Below are 20,766 nucleotides of genomic sequence, written 5' to 3' on the forward strand. Positions count from 1 at the left end.
TGGGGTGGGGGTGGGGGAATATTGACTGAACCCAATAATGCCTCTTTAGCCACCTGAATTAACTGATGGAGATCTTTGGTTCTCTAGATCCTTGCGTCCCCCTTCCTGTTAATATTTGTCGAACAAAAGAAGTGTGTTTTAAAGAAAGAAACTTAATTTTGGCAATGGAGGTTTTTTAACTTTCCTTGCTTTTTATTTTTTAATAACTATTAAATTTCATCCCTTTACCTTTAAGGCTGCATCTCTGAGAAGTCTACATGTATGAATGGGAGTCATAACTTAAATTCCTCGGCTTTTTAACTTTTTTGAATTTTTTTTCCGTTCTTCGTTTTTATTTGCAGAATTATTTAATTGCCTGTATCAGATTTACTGTAAAAGATGAGAAATAAAACTTTAAAACCTGGTATCGTGCTGAATTTTTATGAGTTCAAGTGTGTGTGCGGAGATAAAACGTTGGTTTGAATTATACCACGTGCAACTCCAGAAGGCTTTCTAAAGCTATGCAAAATAAAATGTCAAAAAGCTAGACACAGTGCATGCGATATTGGTCAAATTTGTGACCTGGTCCTCAAATTGTGGTTGCTAGGCTACAGGCCACGGTGCTCTGTTCTTTAATGATGGCTACTAGGCCTTAAAGTAAGGTGACCGTATGAAAAGGAGGACAGGGCTCCTGTATCTTAGAATCATAGAATAGCCGAGTTGGAAGGGGCTTCTAAGGCCATCCAGTCCAACCCCCTGCTCAATGCAGGAATCCACCCTACAGCATCCCTGACAGATGGTTGTCCAGCTGCCTCTTGAAGGCCTCTAGTGTGGGAGAGCCCACAACCTCCCTAGGTAACGGATTCCATTGTCGTACTGCTCTATAACAGGAAGTTTTTCCTGATGTCCAGCTGGAATCTGGTTTCCTTTAACTTGAGCCCTTTATTCCATGTCCTGCACTCTGGGAGGATCGAGAAGAGATCCTGGCCCTCTCTGCATGACAACCATTCAAGTATTTGAAGAGTGCTCTCATGTCTCGCCTCCATCTTCTCTTCTCCAGGCTAAACATGCCCAGTTCTTTCAGTCTCTCTTCATAGGGCTTTGTTTCTAGACCCCTGATCATCCTGGTTGCCCTCCTCTGAACACGCTCCAGCTTGTCTGCGTCCTTCTTGAATTGTGGAGCCCAGAACTGGACGCAATACTCTAGATGAGGCCTAACCAGGGCCGAATAGAGAGGAACCAGTACCTCACCTGATTAATACTTCTATTAATGCAGCCCAAAATAGCATTTGCCTTTCTTGCAGCCATATCGCACTGTTGGCTCATATTCAGCTTGTGATCTACAACAATTCCAAGATCCTTCTCGTTTGTAGTATTGCTGAGCCAAGTATCCCCCATCTTGCAACTGCATTTGGTTTCTATTTCCTAATCTTGGAACAGTTGCATAGAAAAGGGAATTTCAGCAGGTGTCATTTGTATGCGTGCAGCACCTGATGAAATTCCCTCTTTGTCACAACAGTTAAAGCTGCAGGAGCTATACTAGAGTGACAAGATTCAATCGAGGGCAGGGCACCTGCCGCTTTAACTGTTGTGATGAAGAGGGAATTTCACCAGGTCCTCCATATATACAAATGACACCTGCAGAAATTCCCTTTTCGATACAACTGTTAAAGATACAGGAGCCCTGTCCTCCTTTTCATAGGGTCACCCTACTTAAAGCAGCCTTCCCCAGCTGGTTGGGGATACTGGGTCCATCACATTTTGGGGGGCACCAGGTTGGGGAACATTGCTGTACTTATGCTAGCCTTTAGTGCTGGCTTCTAGGCCCACGGTTTTTGGTGGGCTGTTCTTTTCCAGCTGTAGTTGTTACTAGTTACAACAACAGTGGCCGTTGTTCATCCCGTTGTGTCTCTAAAGCCTAGCCTGGAGATGGAGAGCCTTTGGGTTTGTGGGTAGTGTCTATGTAGCAGTGTACTCTCCCATTTGCTTGAATTGGCAGTGAAAACAGGACACAAATGAAGCGCGTGACTACTAAAGTTAGCTACTGGACTGAATGATTGCCGTTCGGAGGGAAATGAATGTGATGTTTCTCTCTGGCCGGGGGCCGCCAGATTAAAAGGAAAGGAAACCCCCCCAAAACAGGCAGGCTCTTTCAGAGTGGGGCCTGGAATGAGGGCCGTTTGTGGGATAACCTTTCTGGCTCTTTGGGGGTGCCCCAGTGAATTGTGTGCATGAGGGCATCACCTTTTTTTTTTTTTTAACGTGGTCAAGTGAAGCCGGTGGGGAGAGGGAAGCGCCATTGCCTCCTGGTTCGGGGCTGCCCCTAAATCATTTGGGTGAAGCTGCCGTGCCCAGCGCTGGGGGATGGGGAGGCGCTGGCAGCAGCCCCCTCGGGCCCAGTGAGCCAGACGGAATGAATGGCTTTCATTAAAGGCTTGCTGTGGCTTTTCCTTTTCACTGGGCTGACAAGGGAAGAGAAGGCCGAAGGGAGCCGAGAAGCGAACACTTGGCCTTCCAAAAAGCAGATTCTCTCCAGCCTCCCACACCATCGCTTTGCACGCAGTGAGACTGTGGCAGAAATGTGTGTGCCAAAGGGAGGCGGCTGGTGTGTGTGTGAGACCTAGACTTTCCCCTGAGATTTTGTGTGGTTGTCATCATTGGGAACTGCTTCGCGCACGCGCACGCGCACACACACACACACATATATATCCCGGGAAAGAGGAGCAGAAAGCTCTTGCACATTCCATCAGGCAGTGTTTCCATGTTAATAGCTGGGGTGCTGTGTGGATTTTCCATTTTGGGGCTCAAGGTTTCATCGGCGGCTCCCTTTCCAGCGGCTTCTTCCTCGCCTGCTGCCCCACTGCCAAGGTCTGGTGAGCTGAGATGCTTCCTGCAGCTCCTTTCTGGGCCCATCTGCACTGTCGGTGCCAGCTATTCTTAGCACACACACACACGCTGCACTGTCGCCCTTGGCCATTGCATTATTATAGGGGTGTGTGTGTGTTTGCCGCATTCCTGACCTGGGAATTGAAATGGAATTCCCAAGGTATGGCGGTGTTGTAAACACCCTCCTGTACCTCTGTCAATTGGAGCAAAGAAGCTATATAATGCGTGACACACCGGAGCATCCCTTGCAAGCGCCTAAAACCATCACTGTACATTGCTTACTCCTGGGAGCTGTCGGGTTTCACGGATTTAAGTAAACACATTGCTGTCCTTTCTTTTGCCTTTTGCAAGAAGAAGGGCTGTGTTGGGTCAGCTCAAGGGCCTGTGCGGGAAACACATTAGGAGGGCACCTGGTTGGGGAAGGCCATACTATAGTTTCTGGGTACGGATTCCGTATGTTTCATGATGTGAAATAGCGTTTCCTATTACCAGTCGATTTCACTACGGCCTTTGTGAAGTCGGTTATAATTATTGGCGTTTTGGTTTTGGTTTTGATAAATGGGAGCAGGGAGCCAAACAGAGGAGGTGGGGGCTGTTGAATTCATGCCCAGCCTGGGGGCTTTCTTGAAGCCATCTGGCTGTTCTCTCTAGAACCAGTTCATAGAATCATAGAACAGCAGAGTTGGAAGGGGCCTACAAGGCCATCGAGTCCAACCCCCTGCTCCATGCAGGAATCCACCCTAAAGCATCCCTGACAGATGGCTGTCCAGCTGCTTCTTGAAGGCCTCTAGCGAAGGAGAGCCCACAACCTCCCCAGGTAACTGATTCCATTGTTGGGCTATTCTCCTATCTTAACTCCCTCCTTGTCAGCTCTCCAGAATAATTTGGGGGCACATTAATCTATGGGCCTTTAGGCATTGCAAGGCTGTGTACTCCTAAGACTTTTCACATCCTGTGAGTTGTAGCAGTCATAGAATCATAGAATTGCAGAGTTGGAAGGGGCCTACAAGGACATCGAGTCCAACCCCCTGCTCAATGCCTTGAGCAAGGGGCCTTGTCAGTCAGTCATGCCTATCATTTTTGCATCTTTTTTTAAAATTTAATTTAATTTTTTGCATTGTTTTGCTAGCCGTGGGTGAAGCCGCCTTGCCCACCAGTAAGCCTGGTGAAGTTTTCTGGCTCTCGATATTACACTAGACAACTTTCCCCCCTCTGCTAATAAGGAGGCCAAATCTATTTTCCTTGAGAAAACTGAGATTCCTGCAATGCTGTGTTCTGTAATCAGTCCGGAACGATGTGTGTTTCCTTTGCATGTGCAGAATTCCAGAACGCACAGAACTCTTGATTGTAAATCTCCCTTAAAGCAACAAATGGGCCAAGCTCAGTGTAAGAGCCAGTGTGGTGTAGTGGCTAAAGTGTTGGACTGGGAGTCGGGAGATCCAGGTTCGAGTCCCCACTTGGCCATGGAAACCCACTGGGTGACTTTGGGCCAGTCACAGCCTCTCAGCCCAACCTACCTCACAGGGTTGTTGTTGTGAGGATAAAATGGAGAGGAGGAGGATTATGTATGCCGCCTTGGGTTCCTTGGAGGAAAAAATGCAGGATAAATGCAATAATAAATAGATTTAAAAAATCAATAAACTCTACAGATAGTTATACAGCAATACATATCTAGACGTGCACCACAATAATCTGAATTGCTTCAGTGGTTATGGGTTCTTGTGTTAGTGAGAATTCCCCATCTTGAGTGGTAGGGTGAAGGTTTGCAAAAGGGGTAGGAGGTTTATCAATATACTTAGGGGGCAAAGCTGTGGCTCAAAGTTACACCCTTGGAAGAAGAGAAGAGTGTGAATCCAGGCACTAGATCCTTGGCCTGTTGCATACAGGGTACATTTGTCCTACCTCCTTTTAAATTTCCCACTAATTGGTTTATAATATGAAGGAATTTTGGGAACATGCAACAGGACTTAATTTCTCAGCGTACAGAAATAAGAATTGCTATGGATCCTTTTATTTATAGGCTTGTGCTATTTTGAAAGGTATTGAAAGTTACGTGCATCATCTTGTAGCAGTGAGTAACTTTGGCTCCTAGCTCTGCTGACCCGTGGGGGAAGATGAGCTAAAGAAGCATCTTTGCCCACAAAAGAGAATTGGGAACATTATGCCCAAAAGGAAGCAGAAGGTATACGATGTGCTGAATCTGGGGCACCAGCTAGTGATGTATGGTGGGCCAGCCAGGGCGTCCTTTTCTCCCCCATCCCTTTTTTTTAATGTGCGCTTGCTTGGGATTGCAAGATGGGGGGGGGGGGGAAGCACAGAGGTGCCAAGCCTCTTGCAGGCTTCAATGCACAGCATGGTGGGGGGCAATTTGCACAGGCCTCGCTTGGAGGCGTCCGCGGCAGGAGGGGAGTGAGAAAGCAGCACCCAAGACAGCTCCCAAAAGTGGGACAGTCGCCATGGCGACAGGGACTTCTCTGCAGAAGGAAGGTTGCTTTGGCAACGCGGAGCCCTCCATTCATTGCAGGAGTGGGGTGCCAGGAACCTTCAACGCTGGGGAGGTGCCAGAGGGGCCCACCTTTCACAACCTAGCACCACAGACAGCTCCCTGCGGATGCAGCATTTATGCTAGCCACCAGGGCAAGGGAATACCCCACCCCACCCATTTTGCTACTGCAGAATGCGTCCGACCGAAGCAGCATTGCACAATAATTTCTTCTTCTTTTTCGTCTTCTTCTAATGAAGGGATGTCTTAATTGGACTTCCTGCAGGCTTAAAGCCATGCAAGGTTTAAGGTGGCACAGAATTCTTTATCTGACTGAACAGACAAGTAGGGTAGTCACCTGATGCAGCCGGAGGGCTCCTGCAGTGTCCCGTCCCCCCCAGCAATCTCTGCTAGATTTCATTTTGCCTGATGCAGCGTTCTGTGTTACTTGGAAGCATGCATGCTTCAACATTGGAACCAGTTGAGGCCTCAACGTGATACAGCCTTTACCTCATTTTGGGTCTCCTTTCCTCTCCAGGACCAGTGTAATAACATCCACCTGTACTTACATCCAATTCAAGCTTGGGCCACAAAAAACCAGGCAGCCTCTAAGGTGCCACAGAGCTCTTTGTCTTTGCCGCTACAGATAAATGCAGCTGCCTCTGGAATCAGGACTGCATCAAAATACTCCAGACCGGACGTGATGTGAGGCTACATTCCTATTTTGCAAACCAAACTTGGTCCTGGATGTACGTGAAGTTGGTTATGCCTATTTACGTGGTAGGAGATCAAATGATCAAAAAACACTCTCGACTTCCCTGAGCTCCAAAACATGCCCCCAAGGTCCTAATGAAACCCCAGTACACAGCTGTCTCTTTGCACACCTAATCCCCTCCAGGGTCTATGAAGCCTCAGAACCCATTTCCGCCTCCGAAGTGGGTGATCTGGTCTTTAGGTTCCTCCTTTGCTGTCTTTTCTACCTGCAACAGCTGCTTTCTCACTGCGATGGATGCTTTTCCCTTGCAGGAGTTGAGGGATGGGTGAGGAGATGCATCTTTGTCCAGACTGTTGGCAATTTTCCCCTAGTAACCTATATTCCCCCCCTCCCCACTGTGCTATAATATTGTATCTCCCCACCCCCCACCCCCTGCCTGGATTGGTTCTTTGCTTGTCGCTTTCTCTCCGGGCTGGATCACCCTTAATCCCTCCCCCCCCCACTCCACAATCGCCAGTCTTCTATCAGCTGCTGCGACAATGAGACAGATTGTATTTCTTTAATCTCCGTGCGTAAGGCAATCTCTCCGCCCAGGGACCTGGCAGGATCATCTTCTAGCTGGGCACACGTTATGCCTCAGTGGACTGTCATGAGGGGGTTCAGGAGAGAAAAAGCAAAAGATTTGTGGGGGGACTATTTCAGAGTCATCCAGGCCTCCACCCACCAAGCATGTCGTGCTTAACAAGAGATAATTCTATTTCTTGTTTAAGCACAAGAATTGTTGTAGATCGCAAGCTGAATAGGAGCCAACAGTGCGATGTGGCTTCAAGAAAGGCAAATGCTATTTTGGGCTGCATTAATAGAAGCATAGCTTCCAAATTGCGTGAGGTTCTGGTTCCTCTCTATTCGGCCCTGGTTAGGCCTCATCTAGAGTATTGCGTCCAGTTCTGGGCTCCACAATTCAAGAAGGACGCAGACAAGCTGGAGCGTGTTCAGAGGAGGGCAACCAGGATGATCAGGGGTCTGGAAACAAAGCCCTATGAAGAGAGGCTGAACGAACTGGGCAGGTTTAGCCTGGAGAAGAGAAGATGGAGGGGAGACATGAGAGCACTCTTCAAATACTTGAAAGGTTGTCACACAGAGGAGGGCCAGGATCTCTTTTCGATCCTCCCAGAGTGCAGGACATGGAATAACGGGCTCAAGTTAAAGGAAGCCAGATTCCAGCTGGACATCAGGAAAAACTTCCTGACTGTTAGAGCAGTACGACAATGGAATCAGTTCCCTGGTGAGGTTGTGGGCTCTCCCACACTGGAGGCCTTCAAGAGGCAGCTGGACAAGCATCTGTCAGGGATGCTTTAGGGTGGATTCCTGCATTGAGCAGGGGGTTGGACTCGATGGCCTTGTAGGGCCCTTCCAACTCTGCTGTTCTATGATTCTATGATTCTATGATCTTGGGGTTGTGGTGGAGAGGTCAATGAAAATGTCAACCCAGTGTGTGGCTGCTGTAAAAAAAGGAAAAAGGAAAAAAAGGCAAACTCCAAGTTAGGCATTATTAGGAAAGGAATTGAGAATAAAACTGCCAAGATCAGGCTGCCTTTATACAAATTTATGGTGCGACCACATTTGGAATACTTACGGCTCCGGTCACCACACCTAAAAAAAGATGTTGTAGAGCTGGGGAAAGTTCAGAACAGGGCAACTAAAACGATTAAAGGGCTGGAGCATCTCCCCTATGAAGGGAAGTTACATCAGCTGGGATGGTTTAGCTTGGGGGAAAAGGAGGCAAAGGGGAGACAAGATAGAGGTGTACAAAATCATGCATGGTGGGGAGAATGTGGATATAGTCAGACATTTTAATCCCTTCTCAAAGATGACAGGTTGGCAATGGTTCTCACTATGATATTGAATTTATTTGCATTTGTAATAATCTCTTCCTCCAAGCAGATCAAAGTGGTGGCATAAAAGGTTCCATTTTATGGGCCGTTCTATCCTCAAAATACCCCAGTGTGGGTAGATTAGGCTCAGGTCCAAAGTAACCACCCGCAGTGCTTTCTGGCTGAGTGAGAGTCTGAATGCAGGGCTTCCCAGTCATATTATTATTATTATTATTATTATTATTATTATTATTATTATTATTTGCATTTTTATACCGCCCAATCGCCGAAGCTCCCTGGGTGGTTCGCAAAGCACTTTTGCACGGTGCTTTTTTGAGCATTCAAAACCCAGTAATCTTTACAACAGCCCTTTCTGGTAGGCCAGCGTTATCATTATATTGTAGTCAGGAATGGGCCAGATGTGGGCTTGCCTCTGGAAAGGAGGAACATAAAATGTTAGGGAAGAAAAGTGCCCTATATCACACTCAGGAGAGCTCTTCCGCTGAAATGAGGGCGAGATGGGTCTGCCCCTCAAATACATCCTCTACAGGATGTCTTACCGATAGTTTTTGCTGCGTTGGCTAAGTGAACACGTCCCAGACTCATCTCTTCCGGCAGGCCTACCCAGTCGAATTTTAAGATGTCTGGCTGTTATTTTAATAACGTATTCATTTCATATGTTTTTTAAATCAATTTTATGTATGTTATAGTATTCTTGTATTTGAGGTTGTTCCCTGCCTCAATCCAGAGGAACCGGTGCCTGGCTGCGACAATGGACTGGATGAGGGCTAATAAACTGAAACTCAATCCAGACAAGACTGAGATGCTGCTGGTGGGTGGTTCTCCTGACCGGATGGGGGGTGTTCAACCGGTTCTGGATGGAGTTGCACTCCCCCTGAAGGAGCAGGTTCGTAGCTTGGGGGTTCTCCTAGAACCATCTCTGTCACTTGAGGCTCAGGTGGCCTCGGTGACACGGAGTGCTTTCGACCAACTCCCGTTGGTGGCCCAGCTATGCCCCTATCTGGACAGGGATAACCTGGCTTCAGTTGTCCATGCTCTGGTAACCTCCAAATTAGATTACTGCAATGCACTCTACATAGGGCTGCCTTTGAAGACGGTTCGGAAGCTGCAGCTTGTGCAAAATGCAGCAGCCAGATTGATAGCTGGAAAAGGGAGGTTTGAACATATAACACCGATTCTGGCCCGCTTCCATTGGCTGTCTATACATTTCCGAGCCCAATTCAAGGTGCTGGTTTTAACCTATAAAGCCCTACATGGCTTGGGACCGCAATACCTGACGGAAAGCCTCTCCTGACATGAACCTCCCCGTACACTGCGCTCAACATCTAAGGTCCTCCTCTGAGTGCCTACTCCGAGGGACACTCGGAGGATGGCAACAAGGGAAAGGGCCTTTTCGGTAGTAGCCCCCCAATTATAGAATGGTCTCCCCGATGAGGCTCGCCTAGTGCCAGCACTGTTATCTTTCAGGCACCAGGTCAAGACTTTTCCCTTCTCCCAGGCATTTAACAGCATTTAACAATGCTAAGTTTGTTTTTTTAATGGACCCCAGAACTGTTGTTTTTAAATGGATACTGTTGTTTTTATACTGTTGTTTTTATGGTTTTGATAGTTTTAATTTTTGTATATTTTTATTGTTTACGGTTTTTAACTTTTGTAAACAGCCCAGAGAGCTTCGGCTATGGGGCGGTATGTAAATGTAATAAATAAATAAATAAATTATTATTATTATTTCTTATTATCTTCCTGTGTCCTGAGAGCAGAGCAGTCATGGAACAAATTGCGGAAGGGTATCAGCTGTCCCCAACCTGGTTTCCCTCCAGATGTTTTGAAACACAATTCCCAACCGTCTGGAGGGAACCACGTTGGGGGCAGCTGTCCCAAATTCTCTTTCTTTGGACGTTTCCCAGAAAAAGTGGAACATGCAGCTGTTTGGGATGCTTTACGTGTAGTATTTCCTGTGTTCGGTCAGGGGTGGACTAGATGACCCCATGCATCCCTTTCCAAACCTCTTAATGACTTAGTTCGAGGCCTGTAGCTTCTTCCATGAGAAATGGTCGCTGTTTCCAGCTAAAAACATATTTATCATTGCATTTATATCCCACCTTTTTTCCTCCAGGGAACCCAAGGCGGCATACATAATCCTCCTCCTCTCTCCATTTTTATCCTCACAACAACAGCCCTGTGAGGTAGGCTGGGCTGAGTGAGAGCCGGTGACTGGCCCAAAGTCACCCAGTGGGTTTCCATGGCTGAGTGCGGATTAGAACCCAGATCTCCGGACTCCCAGTCTGACACTTTAACCACTACACTACATGCTGCCCAGTCAGCTCCAGAGCAGTGGTGTAGTAGTGGTCAATTTTGAGATGTAGCTTAGTCAAGCTCTCCAAATTGCAGGCAGCTGTGTGGGTCCCTATCAACAAACCAGTTCTAGTGGTTTTCATCTCTCCCAGAACAGGGCTTTTGGTAAAGTGAATGGGTCTCCATTGCCCCAAATACTTTGCATTGCAACAGGCGGCAATGCAGGATTGCTGAGGAAATTCTTCCCAACCCCACTCATCTTCAGCTACTGTGGGGATTGCAGCTAAATTCAGAGGGATCAGAGAATTCTGAGACGGGCCGCAGATGAGGTCAGTGGCCCGGCTAATGAAAGAGAGACAGACCGTCTTCCGTAATTCCAATTCAATTTTGATCCTTTTTCAGGGAACCGTTGGGGAAGGGTGGAGAGAGATGACGTACAGTGTGAGTCAGAGAGTTCAGTGCTGAAAAATAACTGTAAATGTGCAGGAACCTGCATAAGATGAAAGATAAATAAGCTATCAAGAACATCAGAAGAGCCCTGATGCTGGGTCAGACCAGGGGTCCATCTAGTCCAGCACTCTGTTCACCCAGTGGCCAGCCGGCTGTCGGTCAGGGACCCACAAGCAAGACATGGTGCAACAGCACCCTCCCATCCATATTCCCCAGCAACTGGTGCACACAGGCACACTGCCTCTGCTACTGGAGATAATTACGGTTAGGGGCAGAATGTAATGGGTGTAAGAAATTAGGGAAATGTAGAAAAGAGACAGGCAAATGACACTAAGCCCATACTGAACTCCTTCTCACAGGGTGACCCTTAAGTAGCTAAAACACCACTGCCGATGCAGGTATCGTGAGACACGCAGTTTGCAGAAGTACAGAAAATGCTAGGAGCAACCTTAAGGAGGGGTAACCCCTCACCCCCTCGCCCCAAAACAGCTCAGTGACAACGGAGCATGTTCAATGGGTACAGAATGCTTCCGTGTCGTGGAGGGGATGGAAAACCAGGAGTGGGGGAGGACAATGGAAGGGGGTGCCCTGTAAAGGGGCTGGCTGACTGGCTGACACCCTGAACAGGAGCAATCTGCACTGCAACATTTCGTTGCAGGCCCAGCTTGAATATAATAGTAAATTAGACCCATCCATCCAGATCGTGTGTGTATGTGTGTGTTTGTGTGTGTGTTTTAATGCGGCTTTTGCTTTAGGCTGCCCCCTCCCCCTGCTCCAGTTTATTCCTCCGGGTTCCAGCCTGCATTTCTGTCTGGCAGCCCAGCCTGATCCCTGCCAACCTCCGCTTCTGCACTGCCGTGATGCAGCTTGATGCCAGGCTGGGGAGAGGGAGGGCTTTTTTGTCGTAGCCTCACATGCCCTGAGCTCTGCAGAGTCATGAAATGCATTCCAGCCTGGCCCCATGCCCAGCGAGCCTGCCTGGGCCACCTCCATCTCCCGTCTCCTGCATCAGCCCCCCCCCCCCCGTCCCCTAGTTGTGGCCTAACCCCCCCATCTGCTCTTCTGATGGATGCAGATCAATGTCAACCTAAAGTGTCCTCATTCGTGGGCAATTAACCAAATCGATTCAGCCCCAGAGCCTCCGGGAACCCCCCACCCCCACCATGAAGGCCGGCATGGACAGATGGGCACAGTTTTATGTAGAAAGGGATCAAAGATGGCCATATGGATCAATCAACATTTATCTGTAGTTGTTGCCAGTCAGCAGGGGCTGATGACAAACACAACACAACACGGGTCTTTTTTGTAAGGCCTGCTCAAAGATGGAGATTTGACGGACACCAGGGTATCCCTTAGGAATTGCGCCCCCCAAAAAAAGAGGTCAAAAGGTGACAGCAATTTGCACAACTTTTGCATATGCTGATTGATATTCATATGCAAATTTAGAAATATCTTTTATGTAAATAGAAATACCTTAGGTCTGGCCTTAGTGTGGATGGCTGTGAGCTGTGTGTCTCCCTAGTCATCGGTCTGTCCTGGTGATGGGACAGTGATGGGACACATTTCCTGTAGTTCATAGAATTATAGAATAGCAGAGTTGGAAGGGGCCTACAAGGCCATGGAGTCCAACCCCTTGCTCAAGGCAGGAATCCACCTTAAAGCATCCCTGACAGATGGTTGTCCAGCTGCCTCTTGAAGGACTCTAGTGTGGGAGAGCCCACAACCTCCCTAGGTCACTGGTTCCATTGTCGTACTGCTCTAACAGTCAGGAAGTTTTTCCTGATGTCCAGCTGGAATCTGGTTTCCTTTAACTTGAGCCCGTTATTCCGTGTCCTGCACTCTGGGAGTTCTTTATCTCTAAACCAGACTTGGAATAGAGAGTCCTTTAAACAGTTCTGTAAAAAAAAAAAAAAGAGGACCCATGGTCACCCTGTGGAAAGCTCCTGTTCAGGGTTCCAGCCAGCCATGCCCTCTTTGAGACTATGCCATTACAATTTCCCTTTCATTGGGCTGTTTTGGGATTTTCTTATATTTCTTTTTGCAGTTCCCTCAAGTCTGTTGTTCCTTCCCGCTTGTGTGTGTGGATGATGCCATTTTGACTAAATCAGGAAAGGCACTCAGAGAATGAGTTCACCATCACTCTATTAGAAGATTTACCAATAGGAATAAATGGGCATGTGAAACTAGGGATTCCTCCTCCCATCATAGTTCTGAAAAGGACTTAAGGTCCTCTGAGGTGGGTCCAGCATGGTCAAGTCAGGCAGTAGATTTTTGAGTGGCGGAATGGGACAGGCAGAATATTGGGCATAATTAGGAAAGGAATTGAGAATAAAAGTGTCAGGACCCTACTGCCTTTAATCAAATCTATGGTGCGACCACACTTAAAATACTGTGTACAGTTCTGGTCATCTCACCTGAAAAAAAAGACATTGTAGAGCTGGAAAAAGTGCAGAAAGGGGCAAATAAAATGATCCAGGGGGCTGGAGCATCTCTCCTATGAGGGAAGGTTACAACAGCTGGGATTGTTTAGCTTGGAGAGAAGGAGGCTGAGGGGAGACATGATAGAGGTGTACGAAATTATGCATGGTGGGGAGAATGTGGATGGGGAGACATTTTAATCCCTCTCTCAAACAAGACAGGGTGGTGATGGTTCTCACTATATTTAATTCAGGGCGGAGGAAAGGCAAGACTTCTTTACACGGCGCATAGTTAAACTATGGAACTCACTGCCACAAGATGTGGTGATGGCCACCAGTTTGGATAGCTTTAAAGCAGGGTAGGATAAATTCCAGAAGAAAATGCTATCCATGGGTATTAGCCTTGATGGCAACCTCCAGTATCAGAGGCCGTAAGCCCATACATCCCAGTTGCTGAGGATCATGGGCGAGAGGGTGCTGTTGCACCGGGTCCTGCTTGTGGGTTCCTATTTGACACTTGGTTTGGCCACTGTGTAAACGAAGTGCTGGACTAGACGGAGCCTTGGTTGGTTCTTCTTATGAGACAGATAGAGTTCTTTCATCATAGTCACGGTTGTTTTTTAAAAAAACTGGACAGGTCAGGGAGAAGGTCCCTAGTTTGATCCCTAGGCCAATGCTATTTTGGGATGCGTTAATAGAAGTATAGCTTCCAAATTGCATGAGGTACTGGTTCCTCTCTATTCGGCCCTGGTTAGGCCTCATCTAGAGTATTGCGTCCAGTTCTGGGCTCCACAATTCAAGAAGGACGCAGACAAGCTGGACCGTGTTCAGAGGAGGGCAACCAGGATGATCAGGGGTCTGGAAACAAAGCCCTATGAAGAGAGACTGAAAGAACTGGGCAGGTTTAGCCTGGAGAAGAGAAGATGGAGGGGAGACATGAGAGCACTTTTCAAATACTTAAAAGGTTGTCACACAGAGGAGGGCCAGGATCTCTTCTCGATCCTCCCAGAGTGCAGGACACGGAATAACGGGCTCAAGTTAAAGGAAGCCAGATTCCGGCTGGACATCAGGAAAAACTTCCTGACTGTTAGGTTAGTTACCTAGGGAGGTTGTGGGCTCTCCCACACTAGAGGCATTCAAGAGGCAGCTGGATAACCATCTGTCAGGGATACTTTAGGGTGGATTCCTGCATTGAGCAGGGGGTTGGACTCGATGGCCTTGTAGGCCCCTTCCAACTCTGCTATTCTATCATTCTACAATCCCTGACATCTTCTGCAAGGGCTAGAAAGGAGCCCTGCCTGAAGCTCTGGAGGGAGAGCAGCTGGCAGTTAGTGTAGACCAATGGGGTCTGGGGGCTCCCAGGTCAGTGGAGTGGAAAATCCACTCCAGGTTTCAGTCGGAACTCTAAAGAAGTTATCTAAAGAAACCTGGAGCGGATTCTCCACCCCACTGACATCAGAGCTACTGACATCCATTGTTGTCAACAGTACCGGGCTAGGTGTACCAAGGCATCTTTCAGTGTTCCTGTGTGCAAACACCCCCACACACACACACTTGTTGGATACCTAGAGCCACACTGATTCTACCTTGGGACTGGCTGCACACTTCCAAGGACACCCGTAAAATCCCTTTCCAATCTCTCCATTTGCAATAAAACATTCCCCACCATGGAGGCGGTTAATTCTCCCAACTCCCTCTTGGTCCAGGCCCAGGAATTCTCTGGCTTTTGTGAATGGATGGAGCAGCACTGGCGAGACGGGGTTGGGGGTTGAGGAGTCGGGAGCACAAAATGTTCCCAACCCAACCTAGTGGGCCAAAATGCATCGTCCCTTGGAGAGGGAACACCTGCGGTTCAAAGCAGTGGTGCAAAGTGGCCGTTGCCACCTTCCTCCCTCTGCCTCAGCTCCTGTGCTTTTAACAGCTGGCTGACAAGCTGAAATTCAGCAGGGGCACCTTTTCCTGTGGCTGCCACCTGCATGCCAGGAGAAAGCAGCACCTGTGTCATTGCTACCCGTCTTGCTTGGGCTAAAGAGGCAGGGCCTCTTTGGGGGGATCAGGACAGCTCTGCCCCTTGGACAACACCTTCAGAATTCTGATTGGCTCTGATCGAGACCCAGAACGGATTCACCGCCCCACTGACATTGGAGCCACCAGCCTCCACTGCTAGACTCATCTTTGTACCGCACTGTGTATTAGGGCTGTGCACGGACCCCCCTGATCCTCTTCGCGCCCGATCTGCAAATTGTGGATCGGGCCCGCTCCGCCCCGCCTCAATCTGCCTAGGAGCCACTCCACTCCACTGCGGAGCTCCGAATCGGAGCTCCGCAGTGGCGGGGAGTGGCGCCAGGTAAGGCCCCCCTCCCTCCTCTCCCTTACCTGCATCTGTCTGCGGTTCCGCAGCTGCTTCAACTGAGCCCGAGGACGTAAACAGGAAGACTAGACGGCCTAGTCTTCCTGTTTGAGTCCTCAGGCTCAGTTGAAGCAGCCGCGGGACCGCGGATGGATGCAGGTAAGGGAGAGGAGGGAGGAGGACCTTACCTGGCCCTGCCGCCGTCGCCGCATGGGCGGCAGCGACAGCGGCAGGGTCAAGTAAACCCCCCTTACCTTTTTTGCGGAACTCTGGATCGAGGCGAAGGATCTGCCTTCACCTCGCTCCGCTCCGCAACGCTCCGCGGCTCCCCCAATCCTCTTCGCCTCCGCCTTAAGGGGAGGCGAAGCCCCCCCCATCCGCTCCTGCTTCTCCGGTCCGAGGAGAAGCGGAGCACATCCCTGCTGTGTACACACACACCAGCAGCAGGGTTTACGTGCTGTGGGATACACACCACACCCTAGCAGGTATCTCAAAACACCCTTCTCCTGCTGCTGCAGCTTTCCATGGCTGCAGACACCAGGGCTCTTTAATCTCTCTCAGGCCAAGGACCAAATTCCGTTTAGGAGCGGCCCTTGGAGACTGCATTCCAGTGTTAGGTGGGGCTGAATCCAGAAGGAGCGGGGACAAAATATCAGAAAGCCCGGCCTACTTTACCTTGAGGTTCTTACTGTAACTCAGGAGAGCCTAAGCAGAGCCCTGAGGCTGGATCAGACCAAGGGTCCATCTAGTCCAGCACTCTGTTCCAACAGTGGCCAACCAGCTGTTGACCAGGGACCAACAAAGCAGGACACGTTGCAACAGCACCCTCCCACCCATGTTCCCCAGCAACTGCTTCTGCCAATGGAGGTAGCACACAGATGTCAGGGCTAATAGCCATGGATAGCCTTCTCCTCTAGGAATTGATCCAACCCCCTTTCAATGCCATCCAAATGGGTGTCCGTCACTGCATCTTGTGGCAGTGAGTTCCATAATTTAACCATGCGCTGTGTGAAGAAGTCCTTCCTTTTCTCTGTGCTGAATCTCCCACCAATCAGCTTCAAGGGATGGTCCCTTGGGGTTGTAGTATTTCGGGAGAGGGAGAAAAACCCCTCCTTATCCACATTCTTTCCACCATGCCTGACTTTGTACCCCTCTATCATGTCTCCGCTTAACCTCCTTTCTTCCAAGCTAACCCATCCCAGTTGTTGTATCCTTCCCTTGGAAGGGATTTGCTCCAGCCCCTTAGTCATTTTAGTTGCCCTTTTGTGCACTGTGCCAAATCCATAGAATCATAGAATAGCAGAGCCGGAAGGGGCCTACAAGGTCATCCAGACCAACCCCCTGCTCAATGCAGGAATCCACCCTAAAGCATCCCTGACTGACGGTTGTCCAGCTGCCTCTTGAAGGCCTCTAGTGTGGGAGAGCCCACAACCTCCCTAGGGAACTGGTTCCATTGTCGTACTGCTCTAACAGTCAGGAAGTTTTTCCTGATGTCCAGCTGGAATTCAACCTTAGGAGAGGCATTTCTACTTTTGAAAAGGGAAACCACTCAAAGACGGTCAGTAAGAGAGGGGAGGGGCAGGAACAGCAGAAGGGTGTCCAGCCATCGGACAACCCCAGAGAGCAGGACTGGAGATCCAGATCCAATCTTGGAGTTGCTGTAGATCGCGAGCTGAATGTGAGCCAACAGTGCGATATGGCTGCAAGAAAGGCCAATGCTATTTGGGGCTGCATTAATAGAAGTAGAGCTTCCAAGTCACGTGAGGTCCTGGTTCCTCTCTATTCAGCCCTGGTTAGGCCTCATCTAGAGTATTGCGTCCAGTTCTGGGCTCCACAATTCAAGAAGGACGCAGACAAGCTGGAGCGTGTTCAGAGGAGGGCAACCAGGATGATCAGGGGTCTGGAAACAAAGCCCTATGAAGAGAGACTGAAAGAACTGGGCAGGTTGAGCCTGGAGAAGAGAAGATGGAGGGGAGACATGAGAGCACTCTTCAAATGCTGAAAAGGTTGTCACACAGAGGAGGGTCAGGATCTCTTCTCGATCCTCCCAGAGTGCAGGACACGGAATAATGGACTCAAGTTAAAGGAAGCCAGATTCCAGCTGGACATCAGGAAGAACTTCCTGACTGTTAGAGCAGTACGACAATGGAACCAGTGACCTAGGGAGGTTGTGGGCTCTCCCACACTAGTGGCATTCAAGTTGGACAAGCATCTGTCAGGGATGCTTTAGGGTGGATTCCTGCACTGAGCAGGGGTTGGACTCAATGGCCTTGTAGGCCCCTTCCAACTGTATGATTCTAGGAGTTCCACACCCTGATGTCTGCAGTCACCACAAAACAGCCCCCAATGTTGCTGCACTCACTCAACAAGGGTGCCCCCGTCTGCACCCCACCAGGCATGTGCCCTGCGCGCTGCACCCATTCTGATCCTCAAAACAATACCGGCTCCACACCGAGTCTGTTGCACCTACCCTGGCTCTGAAGGAGTTAACCCCCCTGTGTGGTCAACTAATCCTTCCACAAGGACAGAGGAAGAACACCACCAGCAGCGGCAGCTTAGAGGATTTTCCTTAGGGTGGGGCGGGCTGGGATTATCTGGCCTTCATTGAGGGTGGGGGGCGGCTTGGACAGCATTTCTCAAACCTCCCCCCTCCCCTTCATTGGCCTGCGGACGGTGCAAACAGAGCCTCCAACGGTTCTATAAATACGCCTTGCCTCTTGCCACCCCGGTGTTTCCTGTAGTGGACCCTGGCTTTTTCAAAAGTCTGGGAGGGTCCTGCAAAAAGTTTTTTTTTTGGGGGGGGGTGGACACCCAGATCAATAATTGGAATGGGGGGGAGGGAAACTGGCAGGCATGCAAACAATCAAGGAATCAAGCAACTAGAAGTATGTGTGTTGATTTAATTACATGTGTGGGGTCCCCCCCCTCTTGCAACTAGATTCTCTTTCTAGCTGCTGATCTATCCACAGCCAAACTCACATGTTGTGTTTCAACATCCAAAGCAGCATCCTTCAGGCTGGGAAGGTCAGACTGGCCCACTGCAACAACAGCACTGCAACCTTTCCCTCAATTTGAAGTGCTTTCATTGATCAGGGTTGCTTTTTAAAAAAACCAAAAAAACCTGTGCATGCATAAAAAATAAATGAAGATGTATAAAGTGCAAGAGAGTGCTATTAGGGATATTATTAATATCCCCATTAGGGGTATTTTGAGGAAGTATAGATTGCATATTTATATCTGACTTTTTAAAAAACTTGTAAAATGGGATATAAATGATTTATGATTTCTTAATTATTTTCATGATTGAATACTTGTAAAATAAACAATAACATGAATTTAAAAATAACCCTACAAGTCACTTGCAACCTTCACCTCCCAAAGCAGAAAAGGCATTCAAGAAAGCTATCAAGACTGATCTCTTCAGGCAGGCCTATCCAGGAGAATTTTAGGATATTTTAGTATGCTTTTAGGACAGCAGAGTTGGAAGGGGCCTACAAGGCCATCAAGTCCAACCCCCTGCTCAATACAGGAATCCACCCTAAAGCATCCCTGACAGATGGTTGTCTTGAATACTTCTAGTGTGGGACAGCCCACGACCTCCCTAGGTAACTGATTCCATTTCGTACTGCTCTAACAGTCAGGAAGTTTTTCCTGATGTCCAGCCGGAATCTGGCTTCCTTTAACTTGAGCCCGTTATTCCGTGTCCTGCACTCTGGGAGGATCGAGAAGAGATCCTGGCCCTCCTCTGTGTGACAACCTTTCGAGTATTTGAAGAGTGCTCTCATGTCTCCCCTCAATCTTCTCTTCTTCAGGCTAAACATGCCCAGTTCTTTCAGTCTCTCTTCATAGGGCTTTGTTTCCAGACCCCTGATCATCCTGGTTGCCCTCCTCTGAACACACTCCAGCTTGTCTGCGTCCTTCTTGAATTGTGGAGCCCAGAACTGGACGCAATACTCTAGATGAGGCCTAACCAGGGCCGAATAGAGAGGAACCAGTACCTCACGCGATTTGGAAGCTCTACTTCTATTAATGCAGCCCAAAACAGCATTTGCCTTTCTTGCAGCCCTATCGCACTGTTGGCTCATATTCAGCTTGTGATCTACAACAATTCCAAGATTTAAATTTTTATTTATTTATTTATTTATTACATTTCTATACCGCCCAATAGCCGGAGCTCTCTGGGCGGTTCACAAAAAATGTTTTAAACAGTGTATACAAAGTTTTTAATCAGTATTTTATATATTTTATACTTGTTTCCCCCCACCTCAATTCAATTGGAGAGGCTAGTAAGAAATTTATTATTATTACTATTATTGTTATTGTTATTATTTGTCCAAGGTACAAATGATGTAAATGTGCATATTTTTCCATTTTGTATAAATTTATCCACCTGCTGCAAATTATGGAAAGCACCACCCCAGCACTGTCCAACCACATACTAGCCTTCATATCTTGGCAAACATGAGGGATAGAAACTTGGTTTTGTTAAAATAATAATAATAATAATAATAATAATAATAATAATAATAATAGTAGTAGTAGTAGTAGTAGTAGTAGTAGTAAAGGGGCTAAGATGTCTCTCATGCCAAGTTCAGCATCGCCTATAATTCACCACTGTGTCTGACATAAGCAAGATTAGAGAGAAGGAGATGAATACTACTTTATCTCAAGCAGAGCTTGGGTGAGATTCCTGAACCCACCCCACCCCACCTTCTGGAGAAGTAAGGAGGCGGCATCTGCAGGGGATAGGAGGCGCTCTTGGCATGCTCAGAGGTGGGAACTGGGTCTTGGTTGGACGGCCTTTGCGTGCACATGGGGAAAACCATCCGCTTTAATCATGCTTGATTTCAAGCCTAGCATTTTACTCCTTAGGGTGGGCGGGGAAGCTGGACCTGGAGTGCTGAAAGGCAGTCGCCCACCCCCACCCCCTGCAAAAATCAGCACCAAGCTTTGCCCTGCAGACGTTGGGCCAGTAGCTGTCCAGGTTCTCCATCGAGGGCGACTTCAAGGTCAGAGGAAGGGCAAGGACAAAGCACCCGCTTTGCCCGTTCGCTGGAGAAACTTGGCAGGCCTCCGTGATGGAGAAGGGGGTGGGTGGGTGGACCAAGCCGCTCCATCCCCCACGAATCTCTTTTCCCACATCGTGAGATCCCAGCCCAGAGTGTTGCTTAGTGCAGAAGGGGTGGGGGAGAAGGAATCTCCTTTGCACTGAATATTCATAAAAAAAAGTGGGGTAGTGTGGGCCTTGCCTTTGCTCAGCCCCCCATCCCCCTGGAAAGTGAAACCCCCTCTCTGAT

Source organism: Elgaria multicarinata, chromosome 11 (genome assembly GCF_023053635.1).
Source record: "Elgaria multicarinata webbii isolate HBS135686 ecotype San Diego chromosome 11, rElgMul1.1.pri, whole genome shotgun sequence".
Classification (NCBI taxonomy): Eukaryota; Metazoa; Chordata; class Lepidosauria; order Squamata; family Anguidae; genus Elgaria; species Elgaria multicarinata.